The sequence below is a fragment of the Anopheles gambiae genome, chromosome 3, assembly GCF_943734735.2.
Source record: "Anopheles gambiae chromosome 3, idAnoGambNW_F1_1, whole genome shotgun sequence".
Lineage (NCBI taxonomy): Eukaryota > Metazoa > Arthropoda > Insecta > Diptera > Culicidae > Anopheles > Anopheles gambiae.
This window is the reverse complement of record NC_064602.1, coordinates 12,743,606-12,765,686: the sequence shown is the minus strand read 5'-3', so window position 1 is coordinate 12,765,686 and position 22,081 is coordinate 12,743,606. Positions and strand designations below refer to the sequence as shown.

The 22,081-nt window shown below is 40.0% G+C and overlaps 1 non-coding gene across 1 annotated transcript; it reads left to right on the top strand.

The window, feature by feature from the left end:
* The first annotated feature begins 21,153 nt into the window (after positions 1-21,153).
* Trnap-agg (transfer RNA proline (anticodon AGG)) lies at positions 21,154-21,225 on the top strand. Its single transcript has one exon. It is a non-coding gene; the product is annotated as a tRNA-Pro (tRNA).
* Positions 21,226-22,081: the final 856 nt, after the last annotated feature.

Sequence of the window (22,081 nt, the reverse complement as noted above, 5' to 3'; positions counted from 1 at the left end):
CATGCTAAACTTGGTTTTTAATGTAATAAATTTGTATAAACGTGAAAGAAAAAAGGTGTTTGGTATACCAAGATGGTAAGTAAAAGTTGCTTCAAATGAGATTTTCGTACATTATTCTTAGATTGGCTAATTGCATTCAAAATGCAATGTTTAATTAATTTGTTTTGAAGATTATGTACCAAGACGTAATTTTATCTCTTGAAATATCTTTTACTGAAAGGGAACAGCTGAAGTAAGAAATGTTACTATAAAATATGATGTGATAGGAGAAAACTCAAAGGAATAGATAACAAAAGAATATAAGTACTTATGATTTATGTCCTTTTTTTGTTAAACAATTGATTGATAGTATTAGAAATTATCAACTGTCTTTTTGATGAAAAGAATCTATGAGTAAGTTAATTAGTTGATGATAATTTTTAGTTGTGCATCAAAAACTATTATTATGCTTAAACAATTCTTCAATATTCCAGAAGCCTAATTCAAAGTAAAGCTCGAGAAACCAATCGGATTTAAAAGACTCGTCTCAAGGCTACTTTATTATAGAATGCGTCAAGTCTCTCTGCGTCTCAGAAAGTCTTTAATTTATGATGGTATAATTGGTTAGAAAGATGCTTGTTTGATTTGTTTAAGAAAGACGGGGTTTCACATGTACGTTTGGACCACATACATATTTGATATTTTATAGAAGTCTCTCTTATCCAAGTTTCGTTTTAGTTCTTCCACAAATGTTAAAACAAGAAAAAAAATCAAATTCAATACAGCTTCCTTATAACAATTATATTACCTTATTTGCTAATAAGTTGAGACACCATATCTTTGATTTTCAATTGAATTAAAGCTCTAATCAACTCATGAGCTCAGAAAAGCAACAGATTATTATTGTGTGCAGTAATGTCTTGTTAGGAATATTATTGTATGAATCAGAGGATCAGATGATTTATCATGCTCTGTTTTACTTTGTTTATTAACTTACAGCATTTCGATCTTTGCTCTCAGTGACATACCGAGTCAGTAGGGAATAGAATACGTCCAGCAAATCATACACGACATGGAGCAACCTCATCATTGATGGTGTGAATAATTTACTACCTACCGATTGTTTGCTAGCTACCATAAATCATAACGTTGACCAAAGCTGCTCGACATGGTCATAAGTATAGGTCTTTTTTTATACGGAATATATCACATGCCATACATGGTGCGGTCTCATAGGTATTCCGTAACATACGCCTAGCAAAATCTGCACATTGTTTTTTTGTCTTCCTCATCTGCTACAAGATTAAATGTACTGTTTCTCAGAGTTAGTAACAGAAGATAGAACCGACGAGAAACGAGCATCAAATGACGCGTATCATCTCGGCCACGCGACCAAAACCCGGCGCATCCCTGAAGGCGCACCCGTACCCGCCCCTCGAGCATGCACCGTGCACGGATGATACTCCGAATTAATCGTAAGGGATGATACACCGTTGCGCATGACGCTCCGATGTGGCTTGTGCCGTGTCCAATAAATATCATTCGATACGCGTTCGATCTGGTAGCGAGTGACTCGTCCTGCCGTTTGTTTTTTCCTTGTTGAAATTCAATTTAACAGTCTTAAGGGATTACGTGACCCCGGGATGGGAGGGAACCATCCCATCCTCGATGATTAGCCGGGTCGGGCAATGTCACGTGTCCCATGGATGAGATACCGAAAATTACCGACAAGAACTATCACCTACCTACTCTCCCGTCGATGGTGTGAAATTGCATCCACTCATCTGCCCGACTTTTGCCTGCCTGCACGCTTGCAGACCGTTGCACCGAGGCTAACGGCATCGTTACTACACACATTCACACGTGCCATCGTGCGTATGTCGGTGAGTCGCCCCGAAGGTATTCGAATGGGGGAAAGGGCTTTCTTTAAAACACCCAAAACCGTCCGAATAAAGTGCTCGCAATGGTGTGAACGCAATGGTCGTGCCAGGCAATCAGCGAGCCCGATTCACTTTCGCGTGCAAACCGCGCTGCATTGTGTTAATTGTCACCTTCGTCGGGTAGTGTCCGGCGGCAATCACGAAACCGAGCGGCAGTAGGGCCGGCCCCAGATGAGCCATTAGCACCGCATTGCAGTGCACTTGATGAAGATGACGCGCAAATGAACGGGCGGTTAAACAAAATAAAGAAAAAACACATCCGAAGCGCATAACGAGCTGCAATTGCACACTCGCGCGCCAGCCATGCGGTTGACTGCGTGCGGTGCGTGGGTAGCAGTGAGTCGATTTATCATTTTTTCCCCACCATTTAACGCTGCAATTGACCGCACCACAGTTTGGCTTTGTGTGCCAAAATTTTGGGCCGAAACGGTTTGCGTTTGCACTCACTTGAGAACTCAATTAAAATAGGCAGTAGTTTAGGGGGTTGCTTTTTAATGCGAGTGAAATTTCAACACAGGTGAAGAATATGCCATTGTGTTTGAAGTTTCACTGTAGTTTCACTTATAATTGTTCCAAATGAAGCGTTTAATGTGTCCTGTTGTTTTTGTTTGTTAATTAAGATATTGTTGTGGCAGAGCCCAGGAGCAATTAAAGCTATTAGAACGGTTTAGTAAATCTATTCATTTTGGCAATGTAGACGTTTTACAGGACTTTAACAATCCTGTAGACAAAATCATCGAGGTTTGACTTTGCATCAGCTCAACATAAACTCTTTGAAAACAGTGATCAATATTGATTGAATTTGTGAAACCCCCATATTGGCTGCATTTTTCTTACTTGCTGCAGTGAGTAACTATAAAACAAACATAGATAACAGAAAAAGCCATCTCAAGAAAGAACAGTTTTTCCATATTTCCATGTTATTGTTTTGAAAACTCACAGGCAATTGTCAGTGTGCTCAACGTACAATTTAAACGAACTATTGTTTGAATTACACAATTTAAGACTGTATTAAGGTGTTACTTTTTTGGAACTTTGAGTTGAAGTGTAAATCAGAAAAAAAATTATTCAGTACTTAATAAGATTAGGAAGTCAGTATTAGGTCATAATAACCTTGTAAGTCGATTTGTGAAAGAAGAAGATAAGTAAGGTAGGAGAGATCAGTTTTTAATTTCGTTAATGTTAAAGCGTATCCTTATAAATTTAATTTTTTATAATAAGCTTATGCAGTCAGGAAGCTTTTGCTTTATTAAGAACTTTGGAGATCAATAAAAGTAAGTATACCGGAATATCGTTTCTTCCATTAACCAGATTTGCAAGTGTAGTAAAGTTGTTTATTTGTAAAATTGTATATTTGTAAATGACATAAACTTCGTTCTATCATGATACCTTGAAAATACTTCTATAATATAACATATGAAATTAATTTAACTTACTTTACCTTAACTTTATTTAACTTACTAATTTAATTTAAATTACTATTTAAAATTTAAAACATTGTCCTTCAGTATATTTTTAAGCTTAGTAAAAAGCTATATGTCTTTGCCATTAAATTTACAGATAAGGTTTGCAATCAAATCTACTATAATAAAGAAAATCATGTAAAACTATTAACTTTCTTATTTGTACAGTTATGTTTAATATTTTTTAGATATTTAATCAATACTCAAAACGAAATAATTGAATAAACAATATTTACTAATTCAAACAGTCGTCTAATATCGTAACAGGCCTGGTGCATTACACACAACATATAATCATGAACCTCTTTCCGATTCCTAAGTGAATCTTTACCTGTCCCAGACCCAGAATTAGAAGCCAGATTTATTTCAAAACCAATCAAACCCATCCACCTTGTCTGTACTGCCCGCCTTTGGATCCTTGTCACCGTCAATAATGCTTGACAAAATGGCAACCGTCAAAGCACGAGGGCAACGTTTCGCAAACAACTTGTACCCCGGCTCCAGCTTACCGTTCCACCACACGCTCCACTCATAAACTGTCAAACTCAAATAGTGACCACCCCGAACCCGACGCAACCCATCATCCGGTGAGGAATGGGTTTCCATTTCAGTGCGCTTCTCCAGCCGAAAATGCAGCCTAATTCGATTGACATTTCATCCCGTCCGCTTTTAACGGATTGACACTGTCGAGCAGTGAAATGAGCAGGCGTGAGCAATTCTGCTGCCAACATACGCATACACACACAAACACACTAGCCAGGGCCTTAAGTGGCTATTTTGGGATGCATTTTTCGGTCCTGCCCCTACCGTGCACCGCGAGCCGAGCAGCTTTGCTGCACTGGACAAACTGTCACGAACTAACGCTTGTGAAAGTTGTTAATGGAGTGCGCCGTGTGTTTGTGTGTTTGATATTTGTACCATTTTTTGTCGCCTCCTCGCTGGGCGAGGAATGTGGGAGGAATTAGAACAAAAAATGTAAAGAGCAAAAGACAAATGGGCACCACGCATTGATGTATGGGAACGGGAATAAAAAGCTTCATAATTCGACGGAAAATAATACTACCAAAAAAAACGTAACTAAATTGTGGCTAGTTTGTTTGACAGAACGTCTCCCCAACATTTTTGAGTGTGTGCTGCCCGGGTGGTTAGTTATGGGAGCGAGGGAGGAAGCCAAGGAAGGGACGGTTAGAGAGCTGGCAGTGAAACAAGCTGCAAGTGTCAAGTGTTGGCCGGTGCATCGTCAAACTTCGCTTTAGGCGAAGGGGTCGGACGGCGCAGGCCTAGCGAGACCTGTTTCGGGGTCCGCAAAATGAGACGGACAGGTGTGGAGATTTGAGTTGTTTCGATTAAACCGAACCAAAAACGGACGGACAAAGAGAAAGATAGAGATACAGAGAGAGGGAGAGAGCGAGAGCTAGAGATGGAGCGACGGTTCAGCGAAGCGATGTTCGAAGGCCAATAGACAGCGGGACAAAACGATCCATGTCCGTTAGGATTAATTGATATAGATTAAAAGGCCCCGATCCCCGATCCCTGAGCGATAGACACTTTCGAAGTGGTTTTTGGGGGCCCCCGGACCCAAGTTGTCAAGTGTCGGTGCAAAACGGTCGATACCTGCCGCTTCCAGGTGCTGGTTTTTTGTCAGCTTCATTATCCAAATAATGTGACAGTTTTAATGGACCTCGGGATCATCCTTTCGGGTTTGAAGGGCGGGCAAGGTTTGCTAAACTAAGGCGGTGTTGAAGGAGGAGCGGGGATAAAGTGGCATAAACGATGTGCTCTGTTTTGAATCGGTCCTGTCATGATTAGGGACGCGATTGACGTCGGCCGCGGGAAGGACTGTGAAGGGTAGTGTGGGTAAGGATCAAGGATCAAGGACTGCTGGCGGGTTTGATTCGGTACCATGTGTGGAGTGTGTGCAGGGAAATTAAAAGGGTAAAAGATTGATTGTTTGTTTAAGCGTGTACAGCTAACATATTAAGCAAATGTAGCTTTGGAGAAAGAAAAGAAAAACACAATTCAATGTTTGTTTTGCTACTCACAAATATGTTTGGTCCGCCAATTCCAAGAACAACTTGTGTGGGTGATTTCTTTATATAAAGATTTACATCCCTTCTTCTGTCAGAAGATGATAGTTTTTATCGATCGGTTTTGTTTGGGAAATTCAAGAAATAAGACCCACCTTTTTTAAGAAATTTGCAGTCTTAAGCTTTATTCGGTTCAACTGGAAACATTTTTGTTTCAATCCCAGAAATTCTTGGAATGTAAATGATGTGAAATCTATGTTAAGAATATTCACTAAATTGAATGGAGTACATAAATAACAGAAGAATATTCTAAGCGTTTGTTTTCATAAATTTAATTTTGAAGAACAGTGAAACAATCGATTTTGGACTACAAAGCTCAAATAATCCGTATTTTCCACCACAAAATCATAATAATGCTAATGGAAGAGTATCGTTTTGAGTTAAACATAATTTTTGAATTTTTTTTTCTAAGGAAAAACTTTTGCTCAATTTTCATAGTTACGACAAGAGAAAAAACTACACCATCTCGAATTGTATAGATCTTGTGATACGGTTCCTTATTTACTACCCCTTTAACTCTTGGGAATGCGTTGACTTTAAAATCGTATTAACTGGAACGAAACAAATCAAAACAAAGTGCTAGAGGGATGCTACATACAGGGAGGGGTAATTTTGTTTTATAAAAAATGTATGTCACGGTGGCAATTGGTTGATAAAAAATCTAAAATAACTGAAACACAATAAAACGAGAGTAGAGGAAGCTTTTTTTCTCTTTATTTCAAATTCCATTTATTTCACTCCACGCGAATTGACATTGAGATTGTTTTGCTTTCGTTGCGTCATAAATTGGGCCAGTGTATTGTGTTGCTCTGTTTTCAAAACCTACAGTCATCTGTAGTGTAATTTAAAGACTTTTTAGCGCAGATGAGGTCGCTGTTGGAGGTGGTGGGGTTGGTGAGAGCATTTTTCAGGATACCCGTTTCAAACCCTCCCGAGATTCGCGCGACGTCGGAAAAAGGGGTTGAAAATAAGATGTTCCGCTAGATAAATCAGGACACCGACCCTTGCCGTGCCTCCGAGCCTTTAGGCACCCTCAACCGTAGCAAAGGGTTTTAGCTACTGCTTAGCTTTTCCTTCACCCACGAACGTTCGTCCTGTCCGCAAAGGCCTGCCCGTGTGATAACAATCGTTGTCGCGCCCGTTAAATAGCTGCCGAACCGTTGGCTTCCTTCGCCTACAAACTGGAAAGGAAATCCCTTTTTCCGGATCGCTATCCTGCTCCGTGATGCGGGGTTTACGAGCGACCGAAATTCCGTACTGAGACTGAAGCAAGTGGCACCTCTTTTTTTAACGTTAAACCGTGCGACGGAGCAGCACACGCACGCCAGCGCGTTGCGTGTGTTTTGCGCTTTAACACACTAGCCGCGGGGGAAAATCCTATCTCGGTGCGGATCAACCCCGAGCGCCGGCGTAACCCTTTTAAGGGGTTTTTGGCGTGAAGCTTTACGGCCTCCGGTTTCGGGGAACGTTTTTCGCTTTGCGGAAGGTGTGACACACGCACGCTCTCGGTCTGCGCACATCTGCAAAGGGTTATGGCGGGGAGTCGGGTAACGTGTCAATTGGAGTGAGAAAGTGCGAAAATCATCACACCAATCCGATATCCGATCGGTCACGGAAGCTTGGAGGGATATTCGCTTCCGTTTTTTTCCTCTTCTCATTCAATCCCTACTCACACGTAAGGGGTGTGAAGTTATGGAATGAATGTTTATTCCCAAGGCAATTGGAGCGTAGTACATGGTTGCTACGGTTTTGCACACGGTTCAGCGGAAATGATCAAATTAGAAATTAGAGGCGGATGTGCTTAGCTTGGACCTTGAGCAGAGTTTAATTTGTATTCAGTATCATGAATAGAATGAATTAATTTCAAATTTGTAATACAAACTAGAAAATATATCAGTCAAGAGCCATTTTGCCCATTTTTTTGTCATTAATTCACAATTTTCTTCCCATTAACATAATCATCATAGCGTATGGTTCACTTGAGAATTGATTCTTGGACGCAGGACTTTTTCTTTAAGTATGGATGAAACTATCTCGTACGAAATTTGTAATAAAAGCAATCGAATAAAGTCTAGAATTAACCTCTCGAATCCACCACAAGTATCCGTACGTTGTTAACGATATTTCAATAAATTACTCATTCTCTCAAGCCATACTTTCCTACAATTGAATTCGCAACGAATGTTACGTTGAAACTAAACTCAAATGAAGCAGAAACGGTGGAACGACAAGATAAAATATTACACCGCAAGTGAAACAATCGGAGGAACAAACTGTTTTATAACTCAAAAGGAAGCTCTCTTTCAAACTCGCGAATGTCGACAGCTGCTTCATGATGAGCTTGGTTCGATGTTCGTCCGGATTGTTTGTCTGGCTGGCGCTTCTCGTCGCGTCAAACGCAAATGAAGCAAGCGATGTATCTTCGTTCTGTCTGTTCTACCCAGTCAACGAACCAAGCAAAAAACCTTTAATGAAGAGGGTGGTACATTTTAATAGTTAATCATAGGCAGAAGGAAGGGGTAACTAATTAAGAAATCAAAAATAGATTCAACGTGTGGTGGAATGATTACGCCCTTGGAGCAGCTCCATACTACGACTAAAATTTCATTTTGAACTTTCATACACTGTTCCAGCCCTGGTACGATTTAAATTTCTTCTCACCTTTGCAAAAAAAGCATCTGTTAGTGGTCGCTTGAGAAGCACTTCAATGCAAGCATCACCGTACGGATTTTTGATCCAATTCGATACCATCCCATTCTCCTCCCACGAAACCCTTCCGATCTATTGTTGGCTGATTTTAAGGGAAGGCATGTTTTGATCGTCAGGCCCTAAGAGAGTGCGGCGACGCGACGGTTGTGAATGGGCGCCCGGATTGGCCACAGAATCGGTCACACGTAAAGAGGTTTGATGACTGTGGGAAATTGTTTTTTGGTCCAGCGGTACCCTGTCGAATCCTCCAAAATGGTGCAACATTGGCCGAGCAAACTCGGCTCGGTTGAAAGGGTGGGAAGAGATGGCGATGGAGATGATTTGACTCCCGTGTCATGGTTGGAACGGAGTCAATGGTTAAGCCGAACAGTTAATCGAAACCGTTTGGCACCTTTCGAGCGCCGGCTCACTTTTCACGCAGCTGAGCTGGCAAACAAAAATCGAACATCTTTGGGAATATCGTACGTCGCGCGGTGGAAACGGCACCGGAGAAAAGACGGAATCCTTGCGTAAGGTGCGTTTGATGGCGTGAGAATTCGTTTGATCGTGGCCACACAACGGCACCATTGTTGAATGATGCTAATTATATACAGAAGGTGCGCGTTGGTAAGCCTCTTTGCTTTTGTGCGACGAGCAGGATGAAACACGCAGGGAGATTCAGGCGGGGTCTAGGATGATTTGGCAAAACGTAGAACAATGTAACACCACATATCATACATTTTGGCTGATGGCTTAAATTATTAAATTAAATATTGTGAACTACAAGAGTTCCTTACAAAAAGCTGAAATATCACAAATGTTTAATCATCATTAATACATCATTTTAATATTTAAACATATTTGTTTTATTAATGTATCAATGATGATTAAATATCAACGGAATATTGTCAGTTTTTTAATACAATTGTTTCTATCCGTATTGTTTTATAATACGGAACAAACATGTAGAAACATACTTATTATGTGTGAGAAAATAATACATAACAAGATAAAATTTCTATATAAATGCCTAATGATGGATATAATACTTAAAACAAAAAAAAAAAATCATTTAAAATTGCAAGCTACTATCTCGTATACTTGTGTGATCGTAAATTTGTGTTGTGGAATGTGTTTATAATGTTAAACTTATATCTAAAACATAGGAAAAAGGCATTGAAATCATTAAGGATGCAGCAAATTCAAGTTTTGGATTGAGAAATAATTGCAGATGGCAATAAAAATAATTTCTTTCAATCTCGATCAAGTGTACAAATTCATATGAAATTATCGTAAATCGTCAATCTATTTTATTAATCATGATTTAGACTTCATTACGGCTTATGTGCTAGAGAAGAAACTCTAAATCAGTTCGAATATATTTTATAGAACTTTTATTTATCAAGCAATTCCTTGACCACATATTTATAAAATCATAAAAAATGCATTAGTGCACAACAACATGAGCATACGCATAGAAATATTACTTTTTGTTAAGCTGAGATGAATAACATTATTTATACAACATATTTTAGTATAATGCATTTTTTAATATTTTATAAAATTCTCGTAAGCTAATAAGCTCAGAGTTACAGAACGATTAATTACTTCACCCGGGTTGATCCATTCCAAGAAAGCACCATTCGGTTTGATCGCATTCCCGATCGCATTCCGCTGCCATCATCGTTAGCTGACAGTGATAAAAGTTAAAACGCTCCCTCTTTCAAGCAAACGTCCGTCACTCCGGACGGACTAAACAACAACAGCACCAAAAACGAGGCAAGATTGACATAACCCTACTGAGTTTTTGGCTGCGTTTCAGTGTCCATTTAGGACGGGTAGAATCACATTGCTGCTCTGCCCCGTACGTGTTGAAACACGACCGTCCAAAGGTGGGGATATATTTGGGATCTGCTAATGAAAATAAGCACATGCAGCTGTACCGGGAGCTAGATGGGCCGTCTTTGATGGATAGATAGAGTGTTGGTGGAAGGCGGTAGATGGGGGGGCGAGTGGTAAGGAATAGAAATATTTTTAATATTTTCAACACATCACCCATCAAACCCGTGGTGCGTGGTGGACGTGCGCGAGCCTTAATCATAGTCTCGGCGTGCTGGGCAGCTCTTGAAAACGTCGACCCCACGTTAAGGCGGACGTAGGATGATCTGTTTGGTACAACTAAGGAAGCGTTTCTTCTTCTTTTTCTGTGTGTGTGTGTGTCACTATCACTAATCTATCCACATAGAGGAGTTTGATTTTTAGAAACGATTTCCGCAGACGCTGCCGTTAGCGCAGCGATCAAGATCAGGTTCTCGATCTCGGTTCGGTCGGATCGAATCCTGTCGCTGAAGTGGGTATGACTACCGTGAAATGATTCATTCGTAGCAGTGCCATTCACACTGTCTTGCTTACTCGCATCTTAGCCTCCCAGCAGCAGCAGCAGCAAAGAATGTACAGCTTTCCACTGCCGCTGGTTTGATACCGTTTCGAAAGGAATGATGACCGCACGGCATCCCCTGTTGCTTGACAGTTGAAAAGATTCTTGACAAGAATTTGAATTTTTAATCAACCACCACGCGCAGAGAGCGGTGTACCAGGAGAGGAGCCTCATCCGAAAGGAAACAAACGACTTGCAGCGGTAGCCCCCCGGGCAGGTAGCCGAAGAAGGCCGTGTCCCTCAGACTCACAGCTCAACGGTGCGGATTAATCAAATGGGTTGGCCAAATCATGTAAATGAGCGCAATTCCGCTGACTCAGTGTGGACTCCTCGAGAGGGAAGGAGGGGGGTTGAGATGAAGGTGGTTTTCGTTGCGGTTTGGTGGTGATTTGAGCGACATGACATTTCTACATGGTCTGTGGAACCACCACCATCACCACTCCTCTCGTCCATCTCAACGATGGTTGATGGTTGGGACACGCTCTCGATCGCCGTACAGGAAGTGAAGAATCCAAAACAAATCCACAACTTCTGACCGAACCACACAGTAGTTAGTTAGCTACCGGCTTAATGATGTTTTCATCGCACCGTGTTTCGGACGGTGGCTCAGGTTCTGGGGCGAGATAATGATAGCGGGGCCGAGAAAAAGAGTGACTGGATGAGATACCGAATGTGCATAATTTGCAATCCATCGGCTGAGAGGTTTGAGATGAGATAGGGGAGGTAGGTGGTATAATCGCAGTTTACGAGATCACCTTCTTGTCACAAATGTTTTCGGGCCTCGGGTGTCGCATGTGGTGGATGAGGATGGTGCAAAGAGAGCGGGATGTTGTTTGTTTCATAATTTAAGCTTATTCGGTGTCTTAAACCACTCATTACGACTACATGCATGTTGGAGAGGATGTAAGTATCGTATGGGTTATCATTTGTCGGTCGTTATAACTGTGCCAGGAAATGGCTTACCATAATAAAGCAGTGTGAAGGGGTTTCTTTTTTTGTTGTGGTTCAAAGGTGTTGAATGTGACGCAAACAATGATTTTGAACGACGGAACCACTGACGAAGAGAAATGAATGGATAGTTTTGCATAATCATTGAAGTCGAGGATTTTGTTTGAAAGAGCATAACGAAAACTTGAATGAATTTTATTATGTTTTTTTGGAAGTTATTGAACGTACAATATGGCTAATTGTAAGTTTGTTGATGGCAAAGAATTCTTATTATTGTCCTTGATATTCAGTAATTGTCAAATAAAAGATCTTGTTAATCGATTATTGCTATAAGCTGAGACAATCTGAGCTACTGACTTTCTTAAGACTTGTTTACAGGACTACGATAGCCTGTACGGATATGTTATATTTAAGCTAGATGTTGTTTTTTTTTTTTGTTTTTTTTTTTATAGAGACTTTGAGCCAATTGGCCTCTTCGCCTCTTTCGATCGGTTGATTAATTCTACGCTTAAAATCTAACATTCTTATTTGCAAGCCATTTGTGGCTTATATCCTTATATCTACTAGATAATGAACGAACGATGTTCATGTTATTCATGTGAAATGGCTAAAGAGTTTTGTTAATAACTGTTGAATGTCTCTGTATTATTACGAGAAGTTCTATATAACTTAGAATAGATTTATGAGCTGTACGGCGAACTGAACATCCTGACGGTGGCGAAGGCTGGCAGGATACGATGGCTGCCCCATCAAGAAGGTGTTCGACAGCGATCCCCAGTTCGGCATATGGCGCATGGGAGCACAGCGAACTTGGTGGCGGGATCAGGTGAAGCGAGACCTGTCGGACATGGATTGAAGGCTGCAGTCAAGGACCATTTGCATCCTGGGGAATTATTGTTGACCGGGCCATGACGTGCTCTATCGTGAGCAGGCCAACAAGAAAAAGAGAGAGATAGAGAGAGGTATAGACAAAGAGAGGGAGACAGATAGAGAGAGAGAAGGAGAGAGAGAGAGAGAGAGAGAGAAGGAGAGAGAGATAGATAGAGAAAGAGAAAGAGAGAGAGAGAATAGGTTTATGTGTTCAAAAAAGGGGACCTTTGAAGATGATTTATTCTAAACTATGACCTTAGGTAGCCTAAGGTCAATAGGTAGTACATAAGTAAGAGTAGGTAAGTAAGTAACTAAGTATCTTATTCATGGCTACATTTTATCGCTCATGTATTATTTTATTCAAATTTGAATCATTCAAGAATAGAACTGAAACAAGTGCTTGATTATCGATTTGATCATCTCAGATTCTGTAATAGCCCATTCTTCGGATAAACTTACAAAATTCTAGGATTGTATTGAACTTAATTTTAACTTGAAATAAAAATGAAAAGAACACAACAAAATGGAGATGAAATATGTTTTTATTCGTTCCAAGTATGCATAAAGCTTCCCAATTGTTCAGGGAAGTCTTATTCTCAAATCACAATCTTCAGAACTCTGCACTGAAAATTCAAACCAGCTATTTGCATTCCTTCTTTTTATGATCACACATTATCGATCGTTTCATTTGACGCTGTCTGACCTGATTTTAAATTGATCAATGAAACGCTTTACTCACACGTCCGGGAACGGGGCAAATTCATTCATAATCCCAGCCCGCAGCACCGGCCGCAGCCCGACAAAAGGCAACAAAATTAGCCACATCATCATCGCCTTCTAAGGCTTCACACTGAACCAACCGAAAACGGCTGATGCAAAATCCCCAAGTCCCTGAATGGTCCCACCATTCGCTACCGCGCTTCCCATGCGGTTCGTAAGCTGACCGCGTTGGTTGCGTTTTGTTGAGTACGCCCCTTTACGCGGCAACATGATTGACATGCGTTGGGCACTAATCTTAATGCATATATTTAAATTTGAATTTTCACACCAACCACCAACACGGATAGATGTTTTTTCCTTTTTTTTTTTGTTTGGTTCCTCACGTCCCGAAAATAGATTCTGATAAAGAAACGAGAGTGCGAGCGTTTAAAGTGAAACGAAGGAAAAAAAGAAAGAAGCAAGCAGTTAGTTTCCTTTTTTCCTTCGTCGATCTGTGAGAATGTCTCACAATTGTGCTAAAGCTTGAAACGCCTCAACTTTGGTTGGACTTCGGTTGTTCAATAATAGTGTTGTGTCTCAACGCGTTTCTTACGCCTTACTACATCGCACCGTGATCGGGATGACTTTGCACTCGGAAAACTGAAAGCGATCGAGAAGACCCGATCGATCTTCGAACGCTTGTTGCATGGATCGCTGATGTCTTTATCAGATGAATGCATCTGAGCCGAACGAAGACGAAGGGTCACAGAGGATGCGTGAGACTGCAATGACGGTGGGGGTGTACGTGTCGGAACCGGTGTTGCCAAGGCGACGCGATGTCTACCCGTGTTTAGTTTGGTTAGTTTGTTGGGTTATCGCCGAATCGTACGATTGAATGTAGACAATTTGTCTCTGTAGATTCGTCTGAAGTTGAATTTCGTGGAAATTGAATTATTTTCATCATAAAAGCCTTTGCCTCGTGTGTGTTCTTAAGCTAGGCTTGTGTAAAGGAACAATACTTTGATCGTTTTCTTTATTTTGGGTAAGAGTTTACACCTGATCGTGAGGATCTTGCATGTATCATGCATTGTGGGTTTAGTTTGTGTTTGGATTGTTATCTCACTTTTATGGGAAATTGATTGTGTGGAAAGGGATTTTAATTGTTCTCTTGAAGTGTTAGCCAAGCAGGTGTCTTCGAATAAAATTGAAATACCTAGCCATTAAATCGTGCTTCCTAAAGTCTTGAAAAATACTTAAATTTAATCAGCTTTACACAAGAAACCTTTGATACAGCTTAATTTTACTTCAATTTAAATATAACCCAAAATCTATGTTTCCTTACATCAAACATCAAACGATAGAATTGATGAACATTAAACACATTTATGCATAAAGTACATAAAGATAGCAACGGTGGTCAAGAGGATTGTAAAATCTTCTCCATAACAGGGACCACCCTTGAGCACGGATTAACTATCCGAACCAGTAGCGGGAGGTTTGTGCCATTCTCGGCCCCGCTCGAAATGGACCGCGCGGTAGATTTGGTACGCATGTTGACGGCTGTAAAATCCTATGCCAGCCTGAACCAAACATCAAAGGGGGTCGTTTAGATATTCGTCCTATCTAACACGTGCGGTGAATGGTGCGCGTGAAAAGATTTTTACGAGCTAATTGGCGTAACGCAGTTGATATGGCCCGAAATCGTGGAATGTGTTGTCAATTTGAATTTGGATTTGGATTTTCACAAAGAGCTCGAAACAAACATGTGTAGGTGGTGCCAGTGTTGAATTCGTTTGATTTTGCTTTTCACTATATTTCACTATTCTGAACTTATAACCCACCAATGAATGATACCTATAGCAGCAAACTAAAGGAGAGACAAGTGAAAACATTGATGAAAAGACATCTGGTTAATGTATAACGTAAGCCATTGGATGTTTTACGGTTCTCACGATTAGTTTGTTTCCAATTAGAACACTTCACATCTCTGTTACCTTGGGCAGAAAAGTAGCGTAAATTTCTCATGTCTGTACTGACAAATGTACTGAACTTCGACCAGTTAATGGATAAGTTTAGGAATAAGTAATTGTTTCAATAATAATACTATGTCTAAAACAATGTTTTATTAAAATAAATGATTTGGTACACACAACATCAATAAATCTTTTGTGTTGCGTTTTATTAAAACAAATTAAAAAAAGGGACACTCAACGGTTAACAAACACATTGCAACCTGTCCGTTATGCTACTTTAGATAAATTACTGTAACATAACTCTGTTGAAGCCATCTTCCATTCTTGTCATTTTTACAAATAGTTCGAATTCGAGCTCCAAACAGTTCGAATGGGTAGATCCAAACATAAAGCCATTCAAAGTTCTTTTTCTGTTTGCTTTTCAGCGTAAATTGTCACCCAAAGGATGGATACATTTTGCATATGGATATGCAAACACCAGAGAAAAAACCGTTTAATTTTTATGGATATCGACATGCCCCATATCGTTAATATGATCCACCCCGGTAGCCGTTGACGGTTAAATGAGGTGCACAAAAGTTTGACACATTTTCACCCTACCTTGTTCATATTTATAGTCACACGGTGGAGAATCGTTAATGGAACGATAAAGGGAGCGAGTGAACTGCAAAATGTTAATGGTGGCAATAAGCATATATTTGTTTCATTATTCAATATAATAAAAATAATGCATTACAACATCGCATCTGCAGTCAGTGTGTATTGAAAGATCAGTCTTTTATAAAATGGCCTTTTCGAATTACATTTCAGGCGAACGAAATCATTTGATTTTTTTATAGAAGCGTCTGATCATTCAGGATCAAAAAGAACTGTTAAAAACTATCCAAACTTAAACGTAAACAGGATTGCTTTGTACGTTAAGATGGACTGCCGTAAATGAACGGTTAATGACTCTTTTTCATTTCACAGAATGGCGAAGCTTATAACGCGGATGGTTTATTTAATTTGGGTGAAATCACGTCTGATTTTATTTGCACACCGCCTTTGATCTAGTAAACGACTTCATAAGCGGCGCATCAACTCGGCGCCTTGATAGGAACAAGACGCTTCAAGTTCTTGGGTGGTGCGCGATGTTTGCCTCCTGTTTGATGTACACGGCCTCATAAACTATATTTTTACGAGTTAAACGTTCATCTGCAATGTTCAACTTCAAAGCCAAATGGAAAGGTGATGTTTGTTGTGCATTTGATGTATAGTAGTAAAATAACACAAGGCTAATAAATAGAAGAAAAGGAAAGATATTGTTTTGCATTTTTTAACTCGTGTTTGTAAAAAAAGCCAAATAAAAGGAACAACATAATGTCATAAAATGTTGAAAACCAACTTGAATCCTTCCTACACAATTAGTGGCAAAAACAGAACATATGCCACAGGGTACACATTCCCGATGATAAATAGCTCACGTTGGACAGTTTCAAATTGTGGATTAAGTTTTATCAATTTTTAAACCACACTCTCATCCACCGATTACACACTCTAACAGGATTACGGGGTGCACCGTGCAGTCCGGGCTGCGGACCGCGGGGATAGGGATAATTTTCATCCACCCTAACATGCCGTAATGGTCCATCAGCATGATGGTTCTAATCCGAATTTATGAAATGAAGGACAAATCGGTGCAAAGCATCCCTTTTTCCCGGTGCGGACAGTAGTACAGGGTATCCTCCACATACACACAAAAAAGATACGCCAAGGGTATATCGTGTGCTCAATTTTGTGTCCTTGCGCATCTTCTTTTCTCACCCCCGCGCGCGTTTACAGTAAAAACAAATCACCTCGCCCAGAAGTGAACCGTAAAACAATTCCCAACGATATGACTAATGAAGGGTAGCGCGCAGAACGAATCGCTCGTGCCGTAAGCCGTGGCCGTCAGTTTTTATTATCTCTCCCGCTTAACGAGAGGGTGGCGCAATTTCTCATCACATTGTTGTCCCCTTTGGATGACACGTTTTTCTTGCGTCTTTTTTTTTTCTTGCTGCAATTCACCCCTCTCACCCTTAAACGGGAATCTGCTTGTTCGATTGGCTCACGATGTGCTGAGATTGCGCAAAACGTGTGATGTGCGCTAGCGTGCGGGCAATGTGGGCGAAAGTCGGCAAAAGGCTAGGGGAAAGCACCCAGCAGGAAGGTGGAAGGAAAGTCAAATCTTCCGTAGATAATAGAATTATGATAACTTTTATGATAATCACTTTAACAGGATCATCATAAAAGGGCAAACGGGCGAACTGTTTGCACTGTGGCCGGCTCTGTTTTGCGGTCTCACACGGACGTACTGGGCGGGAAGGGAAGGATCGGGTGGAAGGGGGTAGCGATGTAATAGAACTCACCCACCGGCGATTATGCGATGGTCCATTTTTATATGGTGACGCATGTGGCCACCACCATGCCGGGCAGGGCCGGAGGGTGGAATCAGCCACATCCGACAAATTTGTTTCCAATTACAGCGGATTGGTGTGCGCGACACGGACGAGCAGTAGGAACTGCGAGGGTAGCACAAAAAGGGGTGGCGGTGATTTGTTTTTGTGGTAAAACTTTTTTCCTCTAACTGTTATCTTTTTTTTGTTTTTAAGTTGTCGTTGTTAGGGTTTGTTTGTTTTGATGCAGTCATTCGATTTTAATGCGGAGTAAAATGGTTCAAATAAATGAGCACTTTTCTTGGCGATTAGCTTCTTTGGTGCAGTTCGTTTAAACGGAAAAGCGATTGGATGGATAAAAATACTCACTAAGATAGGATTTTACATTATGATATGAAAATTAAACTTAAGACAAATATTGAATTGATGCTGCCTTACATTGAAACATTCAGCTAGTTATGAGCAATATTTTTTATGTAATAATGGATATTAAACATTTAACATCCTTAAGTAAACACCACTAAAAAGAATAATAGTTGATGAAACAGTGGATGCCACTGAAATATTTTAAGGAACTGCTGGTGATAATTCAATCTTAAATAAAAGTATTTTAAGAGCCTAGTAGTTCTAGCAGTCTCATGGAAAGAATATTCCATGTGTTAATGCAAGAACATTTTTTCAAAATGAACAAAATGAACTTTTATTCCAAACTGTTGAGTTAAGTTCACTAATGTCTCTGCAGTTTTGAAATTGTTACATGGATCATATTTCTAAATAAAAACTTTCCTGTAGCCAGATACATTCTTTAATTTAAAAAAAAAACATATTCTTGGTGTAATTCAAATTATCTATTGTTTTAACATTACATAGATCACACCTTCCAATTTTCGATTGAACGCGGGAACAAGAGGGATCAAAAAGTGTGTTTTGACAGTTTCTGGAAAATATTAATACCATTAGTAAGCCCAGATCTCGTAACGAGCGGTAGATCCCCCATCATCAGGCTGCTTCCAGGTCGGGTCGGAAACTAGCCCAGTGGTTTTGATCGTCTATTACGCAGATGCGTCGGGACGATGCCTGATTAAGGGCAGCCAAGCAGGAAAGAATAAATATTCGGTCATTTGTGATCGTTATTGAATTAGGGGTTTTTTCCAGTGTGTTCCGCACGCCGTTGGAAGTACAATGAAACCGTGAGGCACCCTGGTAAGTCAAACGAGAAGATACCAACTAAAAAAGCCCTATCGAACGAACGCATGCAATGCGCTTAATGTGAGCCAATTAATTAAATTTCCTAGCTTTTGTGGCTTCTGGCCTACTTGAGCCCGGCCAGCAGCGCCGTTTTATGCCGTTGCGAACGTCAACGGTGGCTTCACGTTGACTGGGCACTTCGCCTACTGCCACCATGTGATGTGAAGTTGGAGTGATGGAACAAATGAAACAAATTCCCGCCAATGCCACCAACAGTGTGCCTGTGTGTGTGTATAGAGTGGAGCCTCCAGTTCGGCATGCTGAACCGAAAGTGGCTCAATTTGCCACGGACATTTGTCTAGTCGCGGGCGGCTTCACGTATCGTTCTCGCGTCGTGTCGTGAGCCTGATTTGGGCGCTGGATAAACCGAATGAACCGAATGCAGCGCGCTGGCTCCTCATGGGAATCTAAACAGTAGGAGCGAGCCTTTTGGTGATCAGTTTTACGATTTTGGAACAATAAATTTTCAAAAACCGACCTCACATGGCACGATCGGCAGTGTCATAAATTGTGGGATCCACATTTACATTTTATACTGCCGGTGTTTAGTGTGTCCATGTGCGTCACGGTGGCGACAGGACGGTCGTCCTTACGCTCTGCACCAGAAGGAACAGTTTTACGACGTACACCGGCAAACCGTAACACCGATACCTCGTGCGTGTAATGGACAAAGTTTAATTAGAATGGCAGCTAAACAAATAAAATCATTAATACATTTATGAGCGCCATTTCTGTTTCGGGAAGCGAAAGGTGGCCCTGTTTTTGGAAAGCGCAAAAGATCTTGATTTCATCGGGACCCTTTTCGGGGCAAAGGGATACGGAATAGATGAGTTTAAACTTCAGCTGCCTGACCCACATACGCATATATGTCGATAGGGATGGGGAAGTTTGGGTTTGGGTAGACACATTGTACATTTGATTCGATGAAGTTCTGGTGATTGATATTTGAAGGAGTGCGTGAGGTTGAACCCAATTGTGGCCTAGTTTTCAGGTTACGATTTTATGACAAGGCAAGGGTTGGCTGTAAATGTGTTGTAAAGAAATAATTAAAACTAGGACATAAGCTCTTTTATCTGCGGGATTGTTTAGGATGGTGGATAAAGGATACCTTTTTAGTGTTACTGTGCATCTGACATTACGCTGTCAGTTTAAAACAGTAATAAACCAACATGGCAATCCATCTGGAAATGTCAAATAATTGGTTTAGTAGGACAAAATCGAAGTATTGAGTAAATTGAATAAGGGCATGTGATATGTTATTAAAGCAAACAACATTCTTGGTATCCCCATCAAGCAAGCCGTTTGCTGATCTCCGACCAGCCCTAAACATTTATATTATGTATGTTTTACTACTGTTGGAATGTCAATTTATCTTCTGGCTTGTGTAAACGTATTGTTTACACTCGATTATTTGTTAGATTGATTTAAGCTTCGTTTTACCTGATCTCCATTGATGAATTCATGTGTCGAAAGTGGTTCAAATGGATTTGATTTGTTGATTTTTGTTGATGAGTCATCGTAATTATGGTTACTTTTTACCAACATTCTTTTACTATGTTGTAAGCTTATTAGACTTGTTTAAATGTTTACATACTAAATATATACTTTTTTGAAGAAATAGCATAATATTATAGTTTGTGATTTTTCGATTTTGTGTTTTAAATTATAATTTAAACAATTTTTTTAAGATCATCAGACATTGTATTGTATCTGATATGATACATGCTAAACATATTCACGTTGTATCGGTCTTGTTTACTTTTTATTTGCGTATTTTATTAGAACATTATTGAAAGTTACAGTCAGTTACATAAGTGAACCTCGAATTTTTGCAGATTGCTGTTGATTTAAATTTACAGTTTCATGTGTGTTATGTAGTTTTTTAATAATTTTTAATTTTTTTATTACAAGTGAGCATTTTGTGTCCAGATTTTTTGTAATTGTTGTACTGTTTTGTAAAGTTTGTATTCAAAATGTATTTCTTTACTATATTCGAGCTTCAAAAAGATTTTTATCAATATATTTTTAATTTCACAAACTATAAATGACTCTATTAAATAGAGCAGTAAATTATATTGAATGTTATTTTTATACAAAAAATTGCCCTTATTAATACAATTTTTGTTACCACATTACATAATCAATGCAAATAACCTTTCATTTGAGGCTAATTAAAAAACAATTGTACTTTTTATACAAAGATGGAACAAGTTACCTAGAGACAAAAACATCATCATCATTATCTTTTAACATAAAACACATTTTATTTAAACAATAAATAACAACATTTCCTCTACGTGATTGTTGTTGATACGGTGAGGTCATGGTGAAAGTTAACATTCACCACAGCAATCTTGTTGTGTTTTCATAGCATACTGTTTGCTTACAATCACTTCCTTCTCCAACGGGCTCGTTGGTCTAGGGGTATGATTTTCGCTTAGGGTGCGAGAGGTCCCGGGTTCAAATCCCGGACGAGCCCACCTTCAAATATTTTTTTATATATATATCAAAACAGAGATCCTGCGCGAGATAAGCTTTCGAAGTAGAATTAAAATATACAACGGTCGCAATAAAGTAGAATTCTCATACACCCATCAAAGATGAACCTTCATAACTTAGAATTATAGAGCTCTTCAATAAGATCGTGTGCATAAAAGTTTATTAAAAAACTGTTACTGATACTAATGGAACGGAAGTTTGTTTTGCCTTTTCTGATGGTGAAGTTCGTTATTCAAAATTATTAATGAAAAGAGCTACGATTGGCGCTTGAGTTTCAAACATTTCTTCGTTTTCTTCTTTGTTAACGTTTTAACTTGCGTCAATTTAACTTTTCCATAAAATTCAACCCATTCTACAACACAAAGCACATTATTCACCATACATTTGTTGCGGATGAATTTACACCTTTGAGCTACCGTACCAACAAGCGGACCCCGCTCTGCAGGTAGTTGCAGCAGATCGGTTCGATCTCGGGCTACAGTTTCTCAACTCCCATCAACAGCTTAGAAGCCACTGTTTCTCATAATTGTTAACACTTTCACAGAGCAGTTTGTTACTCGAACCGGGGGTACTCTGCCGTTGATTGCCAGGCTACCGAAGCGAGTGACTTGCCGCCGCCCAGGTCCCACCAAACCCAAGCACTCGCTCTGTCGTGGGCTATTAGTAAAAACCGGAGCCGGGATGGGAAGCGAGCGAAGGGATTTTTTGGCAGCCCTTTCCGATAAATAGCGGAGACACCAAACTTTACACCTTCTCATCGAAAGCCACCACTAGCACACTATCGTCACGCCAACACATACTTATGCTAAACCCGGCCACTAGTAGACAGAACAGAA